Source organism: Arvicanthis niloticus, chromosome 11 (assembly GCF_011762505.2).
Source record: "Arvicanthis niloticus isolate mArvNil1 chromosome 11, mArvNil1.pat.X, whole genome shotgun sequence".
NCBI lineage: Eukaryota > Metazoa > Chordata > Mammalia > Rodentia > Muridae > Arvicanthis > Arvicanthis niloticus.
Genome location: NC_047668.1, coordinates 72,430,457 through 72,444,004, shown reverse-complemented (window position 1 = coordinate 72,444,004; position 13,548 = coordinate 72,430,457). Strand labels below are relative to the sequence as shown.

Genomic DNA, 13,548 nt, shown 5'->3' with positions numbered 1-13,548 from the left:
TACACTGTATCCTAAAGCACAGGAACAAAGGGGCTTGGGGAGGTGGTGGCAACAAACACTGGGAGGCTGCAGGGAGCAAAGTGCAGGTACAACTGATAACAGGTGTGGTTAGACAGATAAAGACTCCAAGGTGCTGCCCTCAAAAGAATAGGTGACAGCCTGTGGCAATCTGTCTGAGGGAGCTGTAGTCTCTAATCTCTCTTCCTGATAGGATCTTTCCTAGATCCTCCTTAAGGAGATAAGGGAGGCTTACAGAAACCTCGAGTGCATCACTGTTTACTAGTGCAGATTGCTTTTATAGATGGAAATTTCTTCTACAAAAAGACAGCTCTTTAAAACTATTCCAGTGTCGACAGTTTTTCTAAATATGCCAAAGAAGTATATTTTAGGGTGGCACATTTTGGTTCCCCACAGTGTTAAAACCCATATATGAATGTGTAGAAACGGAACAGTGTCATTATGGTCTCTTTCCAATCATTTATTTGAATTGTTCACCTACACATCTAGACAGGCAACTAATTTTCACTTAAACTACCCAAGTAAAATTTACCCACTATTAACACGAGCCAATAGTCTAGCCTAATTACCCTTCCAAGACTCATCCTGCTCTAACAAGATCAAAAGACCGCTTTTCTCCTCAGAAACAAAATACCTGGCCAACACAGATGAAGGACTTACTATGCTTTACACTGTCCCCTGCATTCTCTAACTACACTGAAGCTAAGGAAGCATCACAGATGGTCTACTTAGCTCATGCACCCTGAATGACAGACCATTCTCAATGACACACAACACACATACTCTCTCCAATCTAATGGGGGAAAACTGACTTAGTGCCTGTTTTATTTAAAATGAGTATTTTTGATGCCTTCTAAAATCATATTCAAATAAATAATGTATTTGCATAATTAGAATACGTGACTATGCAATAAACCCAAAGAAAACCTGTTTTGTTTCTATAGAATCCCAGTAAATCATGAATCCAACAAATGTCCTATAAACTGAGATAAAATTATTACCTTTACAATAATCAAAGGATTAGGAGTTGGTCACTTTTTAAACATTTAAAATTCTAAAACAGTGAAAGACAAGGCTAACCCTAGGAACTTCTGATGGTTCCAGGTGACTGACTTGCAGGTGACTCCAGTGACTCTGGCCCTGCTAACAATAGCTATTAACTCTCCCCACCTGCCACATCTGCCAAACCTCAAGGTCATACTATCTGGACCTAAGTTACAGCATAGTAAAAGAACTTTACGTTTTAAAGCTGGAGCTACGCAAATTGCTAAAACCCAGCAGTTTAATGAGGAAAGCTATAAAAACAATTCAGTTAATAAGGCCAGTGGACACAAGGCTCAGCAGTTAATGGCCAAGCCTAACAACTTGGATTCCACTCCCAGAACCTACACAGTAGGTGACAAGTCCTGAGTCCTACAAGTTGTCCTCTAATCAGTGCGCATGCTCACACACATACATACACACATGCAGTAAATATGTAAAATGTTGATGAGAAATTAACACAGAAAACAGGGTTCAATGACTCTTTACATGGTTCAATTAGCAGAAAGTAGCTCCAGTCAATAACAAGCCTTACAAACTCTTCCTCTCTTATCTAAGTTAAGGGAGAACAAAAAGAAAGCTCTAGAACTCCGTGCTTTCTCCAGAATACCTACAAAGAAGCATCAACACTTTCTCAATCTAGAATAATGAAACTGAAATGAGGGCTTCTCAGAGACACTAGAGAAAAGGCATTCTATCCCAGACTCAAGGTCTGGTACTGGTGTCTGTTCAAAAAAAAAAAAAAAAAAAAAAAAGATGAGCCAGAGAAACGGCACACACATTTAGAAGAGGCTCAAAAAAGGGCCAGAACCAAAGTTTAACTGTCTGGTGGAGTGCTGGCCCAGCATGCTTGAGGCGGGATTCTAGTCAGCTAGTCAGCACTGGGGACAGGAGGTCATGGTGGGAGTTTACAATTTTGAATGACAGAGGGAAGAGGGGCTTGAGAAACTGGGGCTAAGGGTAATAGGTTCTGGGAGGGTGAGTGGAGAAGATGCATTTCACAACAGAGACTATTGTCTCATACAGATAAAAAGAACCTCAAAGCACCACCCCCCCCAAAAGCTATGTAACATCTTCAGAGTATGTGACACTCTGGAGTAATTGGAGTTAGCCATTCTCTCACAGATCCAGGTACGAGGAACGGAACCTTAAGGAAGCTCTGTATTAACTGTTTATTTCACCAACAGATTTCTTTACAGAGAGACACATTTCCCCTACATACAAGGACAGCTTTTCACAGCTACTCTCTATGTGCCCTGACCCTAGGAAGAGCCATCTGGAAACACGCCAAAGAATCACCTTTGGGGTACCACTACTTAAATGTCCCCCACCATTCAGAGAAATGCACACATTAACTTGGTATGTAGATCAAATTAAAGTCTAAGGTAAGAAGAGGCGGAACAAAAAAAAAACCCGTAAGCACACTGTTTCCACTAAGTGTCCATGGTTTGATTTGTGTATTCATCTAGGGTTTTTTTTTTTCCCTAGCCTGAAAGAATGTACTAACACCAAGGGGAGAAAAAGGACATACATCTAATTAAGCCTAATGAAACACAGAAAATAACGTCTAATACTTATTGTGCCCTTCCTGTGTGCTAGGCACCGTTAATCCTCACCAGCATGCCTTAAGGTAGGCACTTCCTCTTTCTTTCTTTTTTTAAGACAGGATTTTACTATGTAGCCCTTGGCTGTCCTTGAACTACTTGTGTGTATGTAACCCTTGGCTGGCCCTTACCTAGCACCTACCCTGCCTCTGCCTCCCAAGTGCTATGATTATTGATTACTTGTGCACCACACCCAACCAGGGCAGCTGTACATTAAGTGGCTGAAATACAACTCCTGTCTCTGTTACAACTATGGTATAAATTATACTTTCATAATTATGCAAGTCTACTTCCTTCTAGAGGAACTGAAATCCACTTCAACATAAGAAAAGCCCACAATTAGAAAATAATTTTCATACAATTCACCTAAAATTACAAAAACCCTTTTGCATCCTAAAAGCCTCAATTAATTTTAGCCCAAAAATAGAAGACTTGCTTCATTTAAGATGTTCATGTAATATTTTAACCTAGATGACAGTTTTCTCTCTTTGCAATGAGAGAAAAATGAGCATTTTCACTACTAATGCTAATAACTGTCTTTAAATAAAAGCTTATGCAGTTTTGCATCATTTCACATAGAAAGCATTCAAAGTTCTCCATCATTACAAAGGAACACTATCACGAATAAGCCGAAAATAATTTATCACTGTCACTAGAAGGCTACAGAAACAAGCACTACGGATGCGATAAAGTGGAATGAGTGAACCCCACTCTAGGGTCAGGCCCTCCAATCCTGCTCCAAAGCAACCAGCAATTTAGTCCCTTCAAAAGCTCTAGGCCTTGATTCCCAATCTACAGAATAATCATCTCCACCTTCTACTCTTCCAGCTCGGAAAGAAATGACTCATGGCCTCTCATTCTTGATTTGTGAAAGTTATCACCATTACTTCACAGCCAGTAAACTGTTTTGCTTCAGGCCCACAATAGTGGGAGCCAGCCAGCCCAGTCCCAACTGAGAGAAAGGGAAAGCCCACCATTGCTGGCTGACAGAGATGAGTCTCAAGGTGAATCATGGAGAAGCCATTATAATGTCAAAAGGTGTTAGGTTTCAATATTTTAAGCTGCTGTTTTGTCTGCCAGCACATTCTCCCTAAGGACAAATAGTAAAATTCAAGGACAATAGGGAGAAAAATATGTAATTACCCATTACTTTCTCAAGAACGCAGAAGACCAATTAAAAACATTAGCACCTTTTTGCAGAAATGTTTGAATTAGCCAGCAAAGTATCCTTCCGATTTTTTCCCCTAAATGTTAAGGACTACCTAATCATGTGAGTGTTCATTTTGTAAGCCGGTAGAGAACTCAACAAATGTATGAAATTAGTAATACAGATGTGACTTTCTCTCTCTATTCCACGAGAATGAAAAAGGTAATATCCCTGCAGGGCAGCCACAAAGGTGAGGGCCCGGACAACAACCATTGCTTCATGCTTGTGTCTTGCTTCCGTTGCTAACCCAGACTCAAAAAAGAACTATGAATATGAGACTATTAAGATTAAAGTACACATTTGACTAAATTCCCAACTGTTAAAACACCCGAGCTCATTTTAGCACAGCCTTCTAATACCAGCATCTTTTTCACATCAATACTTAAAGAGAAACCATTTTTAAACTTCTACAGAACATGTAGTTCAATTTTACATGGCCCTATAAAGAAACAGTTAAAAGCAAACATGACTTATTCGTCTTCTAGGATAAATGTCAGCAAATCGTAATAGTACAGTCCAGCCTAGTGTTAACTTGGAAAGGAGCAAGCCTCCGGTGGAGATGGGGAAGCTGCTGCTATAAGAATTTCAAGGTGTAGTTGAAAGAATGTCCAGGAAAACTGGTAACTGCCCAAACCTATCAAATATATACATACAATTTTAAATAAAGGATCACTTACAAAGTCCAGCAGCGAGCCACCTTTTGCTTGGAACGCCAAAATTTAAAATGTCAAAAGCTCGAGACTGACCCCCATAGCCTTCAAAGTTGAGAACCAAACCAAGTGTATTTACGCTGTTCCTTAGCATCCTTCTGTCAATGCAACTCCCTCTCCACAAAGTCACTCCGCTTCAGCCCAAGCCCCAGCACCAAAGATCGATTTATTAAAGGCTCAAGGACTTAGAGCGGGGTCTTCCTTGCGGCCGCCTCCGCATCCTGTGCTAACCACCCTAGGTTAAACCCCCGGAGATGCTCCAGTCTTTTCCCGAATCCACGCTCCCCGGCTCCTTCCTTCATCTCCCGGTACACCTTTTACCTTCGACCTTGAGGACCCTCGGGTCGGAGCTCTGGAGCTCCAGGTGACCTGGCTAGTCCCCTCTACCCTTGCAGTGGGCACAGACGACCTCCCCCACCCACAGTGTCGACCCACCACGACCCCGATGACGAATGCCCTCCTAACAGCCCCAAACGACCCCTTCTTCCCCTTAGGTGCCCTGACTCCAACCGAAAAGCAATTCCTCCGAGACGTACCGAGAGCCTACTGCGCGTAAGCTCCCACTACGCGCGGCACCGTGCGCTGGGGCTCAATGCCCCGGCTTGTCTTCCTCTTCCCGGCGGATCCATCCCGGCCCAAGGGCCGCGCCGCCTGCGCCGAGGTGCGGAGGCACCCGCTGGAGGAGGACTGCGCCGGGCACGGAGACCGGGGCAAGGAGAGGCGGCCGCTTGCGGGCAGGCGCCGGGAGACGGCGGGGACACTCAGCGGCCGGGACACGCGCGGTGGCCTCATCCAGGGCACCTGCGGCCAGGCAGGATGGGCCGGGGCAGCGCAGTCAGCGACAGGGCGAGCGCGACCGCCCGCGCGTCTTATCCTCCGCTCCTGCCCCACCGGCGCAGCCTCGCTTCCTCCGGACGGAGCCCGGGGACCCCAGCTCGGCCGGATGCCCCCGCCAGCCCCCACCCATTCCCGGCCGCCTCCCCCTCGTCACCCTCTCCCCTCCCCCCGCCCCCAACCCCCCACCGGAATGGAAAATACCTCCCGGGGTGGGGGGCGGGCGGGGCCACGCCTCTCTGAAGGGCAGCCTACCGTGACCAATGGCAGGCGGGGCTCTAGATGGGCGGGACTCCCGGCGGCCAATCCAGAGGCGGGTAGGTGAAGGCCGGAGGAGGGAGGCTGGGAGCTAGAGAGGGGAGGCCGGCGAGTTAAGGAGGTCCAGCCGCGCTGGTGCGTGCTGTGCGCGGCTGCCATTTTGGAGTCGGGCAGCTGCGACAGCGGCCGGGTTCGGCCGAAGAGGGAGGAGCCAGTCAGGTGGGAGCGAGGCTGACACGTGGGCGGGGTGGGCGGGGCAAAGGCAGCTCCGGCTCAAGGGGAGGGGGCGAGGACTGGGAGGCTGGAGAGGGTCACGTGGCCGTGGAAAGGGCTAGGGCTAGGGGTGGGCGCTAGGATGGAAGGTCAATCTGAGGTGCTGGTGTGGAGTAGCTTTGTTCGTTTGGGCTCCGGTGGGGAGACCGAGAGGAAAATGCTGAATGGAGGTTGCGAGTGCCGGGTCGGAAAATGTGAATGAGTCTCCCTAGTTCCCTTGAGCATGGAGCCATCCAAGTCACTGAATTCCAATATTCACGGGAAACCGGGCACCTCATTGAATTCAACCCTTCCCATCCAGGCTCTCAGCTGCCACGAAGATGACTCATACACGAGGGGAGGGGTGTTGTAGCAAGCTCTTTGCTTGCGTTTTTATGTGGATCGCCCCGCCATCGAAATGGCTGCAAGGATAGAGAAGTAGTAGTGTAGGGGGGAATTTTGATCCCCGCGAGACTCCAGCAAGCTAACCGACCACTTCTTAGACATACTGCTTTCCAGTCCTCAAACAAAAAGACTTGTTTTTTCCGTTTACTTAATGATTCAAATACAGTCTGTTCTCCCTGGGAATCTACCTAAAGTGGTCCTTCTATCACATAGGATCACTTTTTAGTTCTGTTTGCTTGAAACAGCCTCACGATATAGCCTAGGATGATTTGGAACTCAATGTATAGCCCAAGCTGGTTACTAGTTAATAACGTTCCTACTTCAGTCTGCTGAATATTGAGATTTTTGACCACTTTTAGTCTTTAATGCCTTGCAGGTGGGGACTGCAGACCACATTTTTTTCTTGAAAGCTTTTCTTACTCTTTTCAACCTGCCTTTTCTTACCATTGTTCACCCTCAGATTGCTTTTTCAGTTATTTGTAATTGTCTGTTCTCTATTGGCTCCTTGAGAAGCCCAGGGTCTGGCCCAGAGCCCTCTTATTTGGAAGGCACACACTGCACTCGAGCTGATCTAGCCATTCAGATAGAATCACAGATGAACGTCCGGTCATTGAGGACCAGATCTGCATTACTAAGCAGCTTTTAGCATCTTCACTTGTCTATTGGAGTAATAGACGCACATTGGAACACACACCTTCTGAACTTCACAAAGCCTGTTCCTCCTCTCTTCCTCTATTGTTTTACAGTACCATATTAACTCTCTCCCCAGAGCTCCTGGAACCAGAGAGCAAGCCTCCATCCACTTTCTTACTGCTCCAGCATCTCCCTATCTGGGACATTCTTCACAGGCCTGTGAATTACTCTTGGTCCTTGGCATGAATGTGGTGGGACCTTTAAAAGAAAGAGAGGCTAGTGGGAAGCTTTAGGCCATTGGGGTGGGGTTAGGGGGTTACAGTGGGTTGTGAGACCCTCATCCCTTTGCTTCACTTCCTGTCCAGAATTTGAGCAGTTTTGTTATGCAGTGCACCCCTGCCTCTTCTAGTTAGCTTTAGCTGTTAACCGGACACACCTCAGCATTACCTGAGGGGGAGCTCAAATGGAGGACTACCTTGGTCAGCTTGGCTCTTGGATGTGTCTGTCAACATTTCTTTGATTGCTGTTTGTTGTAGGAGGGCCCAACCACTATGGGCCATGCATTCCCTGGGCAGTGGCCTTGATTGTCTGTATAAGAAAGGTAGCTAGCTGAATGTGAGCCTAGGAGCACATTTCATTTGTGGCTTCTGCTTCGGTTCCTCCTTGAGTTCCTGCCCCAACTTCCCTCGATGCTGAGCTGTACACTGAAGGATCAAGTAAAACCTTTCCTCCCCGAGTTGCTTTTGATCATAATGTTTTTCCCAGCAACAGAAAACAAACAAGAACATGCCCCAATGTGCTTGCCTTTCACCCATGAGAGACATATAGAGAATAAGCCTACCAGATTGGGACTGGAAGCTCCAAACTGAGCCAGAGTAAGCTTGTTCTCTTCATACGCTGATCATTGCAGTGCCATAGCCTGACCCACACACTCCTTTTCACAGGGTTCCATTGACTGGATGTGCTAAATGCCCGCTCTTTTGCCACTGTCACTTCCTCCCTTGTGCCATTTAATCATTGGGCCAATATTTATTGAGCATTTTAGTATTAGCTCAAGATGTAGTGGTCAACAAACCTGAGAAGGTTGCTGATGGGGCAAGATAAACAGTCTACAAGTAAATTAAGAACTAGGAAAGCTGGGAGTTACATGCATTCTAAAAACTAAAACAAGAGGGGACTAGCAGGACCCCTGTATTGTTCCTGAGCTCATCACTGCAGGTGCCCTGCCTGCCTCTTGCTTCTCCTCTTCTTCCTGGTTCTCACCTGCTCTTGGGCCGTTCTCTTTCATCTGCTCAGAGTGTGTCCTGTTTCTATCTCTGCTGCCTAAGTGAGAGTCCTCAACATAGATGATAAGCTGCTCTTGCCTCAGATCAGAATCACAGGGGGACACTTAAGATTTTGTTTGCTAGCTGCTCTACAGCCCTAAAACTCGTGATGGGCTCATCCTCTTGAGTGCTGAGATTACAGCTATGAGCCACCGTGTCCAGCAGTAGTAATGCTATCCATCTTTGTGCCTGTACAGCGCTTTGGCTCAGAATAAATGCTCACCATGAGTGTTAATTGAACCGTGAGTCCCCTGATGCTTGAACTAGGCTACCACAAGAGCGGCCCTAGCCCAAAGCAGAAGGCAAGATCCAGGAATTCACCCAGCTCAGTGTGGTAGCAGTGATGTTTAGAGGTAGAAGACAGGAGGATAAATGGTCTCACCTAACCTTCTAGGCCTGGGATTCCATGATGTTGTACTCCATGTATGACAGCATTTGCTTCATGTATACTCCTTACTAAGCAGTGCCAAATACACGTGGACACTTTAAAAGTCCCTTTGTTTCTCATGATGAGCCTCAAACCCAAAGAACTCTGGGTGCATTGCTAGGACAGGCCCTGCAGGAGGTCTCAGTGGCCATTTTACTTTGTGTTTCCAGGACCTTGGGTATTGCACCCCAACAGGGAACAAGGTGTTGCCAGTTCCATCATAGTCTTTGTAATTAAATCCGAGTCTGGCAGAGGGCAGTGCATAATTATGAAGTATTATTATGGTTTTTATCATTATTAGGCACCCAGCTGCCCAGCCCAGGAAACCACAGTAGTAAAACATTGAGAAGCAAGCTCCTCTCCCAGCTGGCATGAGTAAATACCAGGTGTATTGGCACAGGGTTCCGCAGCTTCACGCTCATCGAGATGAGACCTTCTGTCCCCTCCTTTTGGTGAGATCCAATTTTTAATGAATGGAGGAAGGAAATGCAAAGACAGAGCTTTGCCACCACCTCTGAATCAAATTCATTTTTCTCCATCTCCTGAGAACAGTTTCTTCTTATCTGCACATTTATTGCATAAATCTTTTCCAACTTTATCCTTGACCTGCACACTTCCTAAACATCATTCTGCAGTGTCTCCGGAGAACATATGGGATTTCTGAGGGTGCTTGCAAGGGACACAAAGAAGGGATGCCCGGAAAGCATAGCCATGTGTTCGGTGAGCTCCTCCTCAGTGCCGTGCTTGGTATTTCCACTCATGTCAGCTGACTCCATCTGCAGCACCGCTGGGAGAGGTTCCATACCCCTACTTTCTTCAAAGTCACAAAGACTTTGTAAATGACAGAGCTGAAATCCCAAAAGAAACACAAAAAGTTGGTGACTACTCCAAGTGACTGGCCCACACTGGCACTGAATGGAAGCATCAGATTTCACCTCTTTCTATCAACTTAAAAATGGTTTCCTGTACAAAGCAGATTTTAAGCTGAGCACTGGAAGGACAGTTCGGAAGTGCTGTTGGGGGAACAGAGCCAAATGAGGACGCTGTGCTGGCCATCAGCCTAAAATCAATCAATAAGAAGAGATTTCTGTTGTTACTCAGAGATGAGTCATGCAATGTTCTTCAAGTACCTTCATTGTCTAGGCTGCTCCAAAGGGAAAGTCAACAGTCAGATACAGGGAGCCTGGGCTGATGAAGGGTGGGTCAAGGATGGAGGCCAGATGAGTAAGGAATGAGTCCCCACCCCCACCCCCACCCCGCCGCCCCCATGTAGAATTCCCCGAATGGCTGGGGAAGTGGCACATCCAGCCTTGGCTTCTGAGGCAACCAGAACTAGTGCAGACTGTTGCAAAAGATGTTTATAATTGGTGTGTACATAGCAGTTTCCTGTTTTTTTTCCAAATCAATTGATTTAATGACTAATAAAATAATTTATCTAGTACTTGCTATATGTTATGAGGAATTTTACTTCAGCTATTTTTAGGGCTTTTGGGGTGATTTAAAATTCTATAGAACACTCATTTTAAATGTCCTAGTTTGTTCTGTTTTAAGATACATACAGTCCTTTGTAATCGCCATCATTATATAGAAATCAAGCATTTTCATCGCTCTCAGAAAAGGCTCCATGACCACTGGCAGCAAGAATTTTAATTCAGCATCATATATAATATGTGAATATGCATATAGGTTCTTACAATCAAACCCAGGGTCTCACCTATATTAGGCATGAACTCTAGATGCTACACCCCTCTGTCCCTCAAACTATATTTAAACGGCTCCAAAATCTGTATCTCCATTCAGCCTCTACTTAATTTCAAAACCTAGATTCCATTTTCATATGCGTTTCAGCTGTCTTCCTAGAAGTACAAACAGGTGTTCAAAACAAACCAAACCAATGACAAACACTTTACCTTAGGTACAGCTAAACTCCCCTCCTGCTGCTGTTTCCCTCCCAGATTAGTTTGTAATCTACCAAGTCAAGTCATAATCTCCCCCATCCCTCTGTGTGTGTGTGTGCATGTGTGTATGTGTGTGACTGTATGTATGTATGTAGAATGTGTATGCGTGTGAATATATATGTAAGTGTGCATATGTGTGTGACTATGTATATGAGTGTGTGTGTAATGTGTGTGAGTGTGTGTATATATGTGTGTAGGTATGTGAGTGTATGTAGAGTATGTGTGATGTGTATGTGTGTGTATGTGTGTGAGTGTTTGTGTATGTGAATGTGTGTGGAGTATGTGTCCATGTATACGTGTGTGAGTGTGTATGTATGTGAGTGTGTAATGTATGTGAGTGTGTATATGTGTGTATGTGTGTGAGTGTGTATAGTGTGTGTATGTGTGAGTGTGTATGTATTTGAGTGTATATGTATGTGAATGTGTGTGGAGTATGTGTGTATGTGTGTGAGTGTGTGTCAAGAATCTGTCTGTCTTCCACTATCAGCGTCCATATGTGAGTGTAGTGCATGCAAACATTCTGCCTGTCTTCCAGTCTCTCCTGTCTTCACTGAGCTAGCTCATTTACACAATTGCATGAAGCTGCTAACCAGCTCCCTTTCTTCATGCTCCAATTCACCCACCAATCTGCCACTGTCATTTTCTTTAGAAAACCTAGATCTGTCTATTTCAATCTCCTGTTTCCATGGGCTGCCCAACTGTAAAATAGCACTTGGTTTTTTTTTCAGCACTGCCCCTTCTGGGCATCCCTGCTTCTCTCTATGGATGTATATATTTTCCCATTTTTTGTTTGTCATTACATTTTTACCTTATTTGTGACTACTTTGCTTGAAAACTGTTTTCTTACAGCTCCAATTAAAGGACCTTCCCTTGGTGAAGCCTTTGCCCTGTGCCCTGGAGACGGTCCCTCCAACGTATTCTTTCCTAGAATGATGCACCTGTGTGTGTCATGCTGCTGCTGTGCTCTCCAGCCCAAGTCGGAAACATCTCCAGATCTTGGTTCTTTCACTTGGAGAATGGCCACTGAAACAGCAGTCACTAGAAAGCTCTGTTTCCTGATGGGTTTTGAACAGCGCAAATGAAAACCCAGCATCTGGACATTTTCTGTCCCTTTCCCCTAACTTATTGCCTGCTCTGTAGACTGGCTTGTGGCAGAATTTACTTACTCATTTTTTAGGGGCATGTTTTTCCCAATTGTCACCTCAGTTACCTCTCTTCACATGGTTTCTATACTGTTTCTCCAGAAGCCACTCTGATAGGCTCTTCCTTTTTATAACTAGTTCTTGGTTTGATAATGAGTCACATAAAGTTCTTAGAGCAAACGAAATGAGTATTCATGATTTGTTTTTAGAAAGCTTTATTTACTCAACTTTTCAAAGGCATTGTCTGCAGCCCTGTTCTAGGTACCTGAACATACAAAAAAATGTACAAGATAACACGTGCATCATAGATGTGAGTAGGGTAGCAAATCCAAGGCAGTAAAGATCCTGATCCACACAGTTAAAAGGTGCTACACATAGCTCAGAACACTGATGTGCCTGGAGTGGTCAGGGTAAGCATCCCTGAGAAGACTTACTTGGTCAGAAGAAAGCACACAACATACAGGTGCAAGGGCAACCCAGACGACGGTGAAGACACTGTCAAGCCACAAGGAAGAAGCCATAGTATTGGTAGAAATACAGAGTAATGAATGAGGCCATTTTAATGCTTTGAGGGGCTGAATGAAGAGTTAAAATCTTATTCTAAATGCAACTATAATCCTTTGAAGAGTTTTGAGCAGAGTTATGATATAATTGGACTTAGATGATGGGAACAATTGTTTGTTTTCTATATCACTTTTAAGTGATTTTAGGGAATGCATTCTTGGGGTGAAGGATCAGAAAGCAGTCCAGTTGCTTTGGTTCAGGCTCCAGATGATGAAAAGCTGGATCAGGGTGGTAGTGATGAAGACACATTGAAAAGACAATGTCAAGATATCTTTTCAAGTAGAACTGAGCAGTCTCACTGATGGATTCAGTGATGGCAAGGGAAAGCCACCAAATATAAGTAATTCGGTGAGAATTCAGTTTACTAAGTACCAATTCCATGGCAGGCTCTGAGATTATAAAACATCATGAACAAGACACAGTCCTTGCCCTAAAAGAAATTTATGATGGGAAAGAAAATATTATAGTCTAGTCAGGTCTGTGGAATGTTCACACACAAGTTGTGCACAGGTTGCTATGTAGCCTCAGGACCCCTGGCATATACATCGGGTCAAGAGTCCCATCTTCTGGACAAGACATCAGACTCTCAGCATTTATAATTATATTCAGCAAGCCACATTGTGGAAGAAATGTGGTCTTCCCTTGTGTGTTTGTTTTATAAAACAGCTTACCCTGTGAGGCCCAAGCTGCCGTGAACTCACAGGCTCCGGAGCACTGTGACCGCTGCTCTAGTACACATGGTCACTGAAAACAGCACGGTCCACAGTCTCTGACTGAGCGGTCAGCTTGAAAAGGGGGGATGAGCAATATAAAAATTATCCAAGAGGCTGCAGATATTGGAAAGAGCAGAGTGTACAGCTGTGAAGAGTTAGAGCCACTGTGCTATAGACATCATAGTGGCTGCTGCTTTATGCCTACCAACAACATACCTTGGATCATTGGTTTGATTCTTTTTAATTAAGAGCATCTATAACTTTTATGACATTACCTTACACCTCTGAATGGTTTCTCTTAAGCTTTTTTTTTTTTCTTCTTGGTATGGCTTCATGACTTACCAACTAATATTCTCATGTGTCAGGAATCAAAACAAAAATGTATAGTGTAGTCTCTCTCCTCCCATCCCCTCTTACTCAGTTCTCCTTCACCCTTATGGAAGAGAGAGCTATTAAG

At 44.9% G+C, this 13,548-nt stretch overlaps 1 protein-coding gene and 1 long non-coding RNA gene across 3 annotated transcripts in view; one reads left to right on the top strand and one right to left on the bottom strand.

Moving 5' to 3' along the window:
* Positions 1–5,798, bottom strand: part of Socs5 (suppressor of cytokine signaling 5) — a 29,930-nt gene extending 24,132 nt beyond the window's left edge. Inside the window, exon 1 of one of the 2 annotated variants that reach the window (XM_034514077.2) lies at positions 5,670–5,798. The gene's annotated coding sequence lies outside the window, so the exon portion shown is untranslated. Of the gene's footprint in view, positions 1–5,116; positions 5,584–5,669 lie in introns of those variants that run through there. The other variant, XM_034514076.2, reaches the window with a different exon arrangement.
* LOC143443935 (uncharacterized) lies at positions 5,764–11,999 on the top strand. The gene is made up of 2 exons (XR_013113387.1): positions 5,764–5,891; positions 9,016–11,999. It is a non-coding gene; the product is annotated as an uncharacterized LOC143443935 (long non-coding RNA).
* The last annotated feature ends 1,549 nt before the right edge of the window (positions 12,000–13,548 follow it).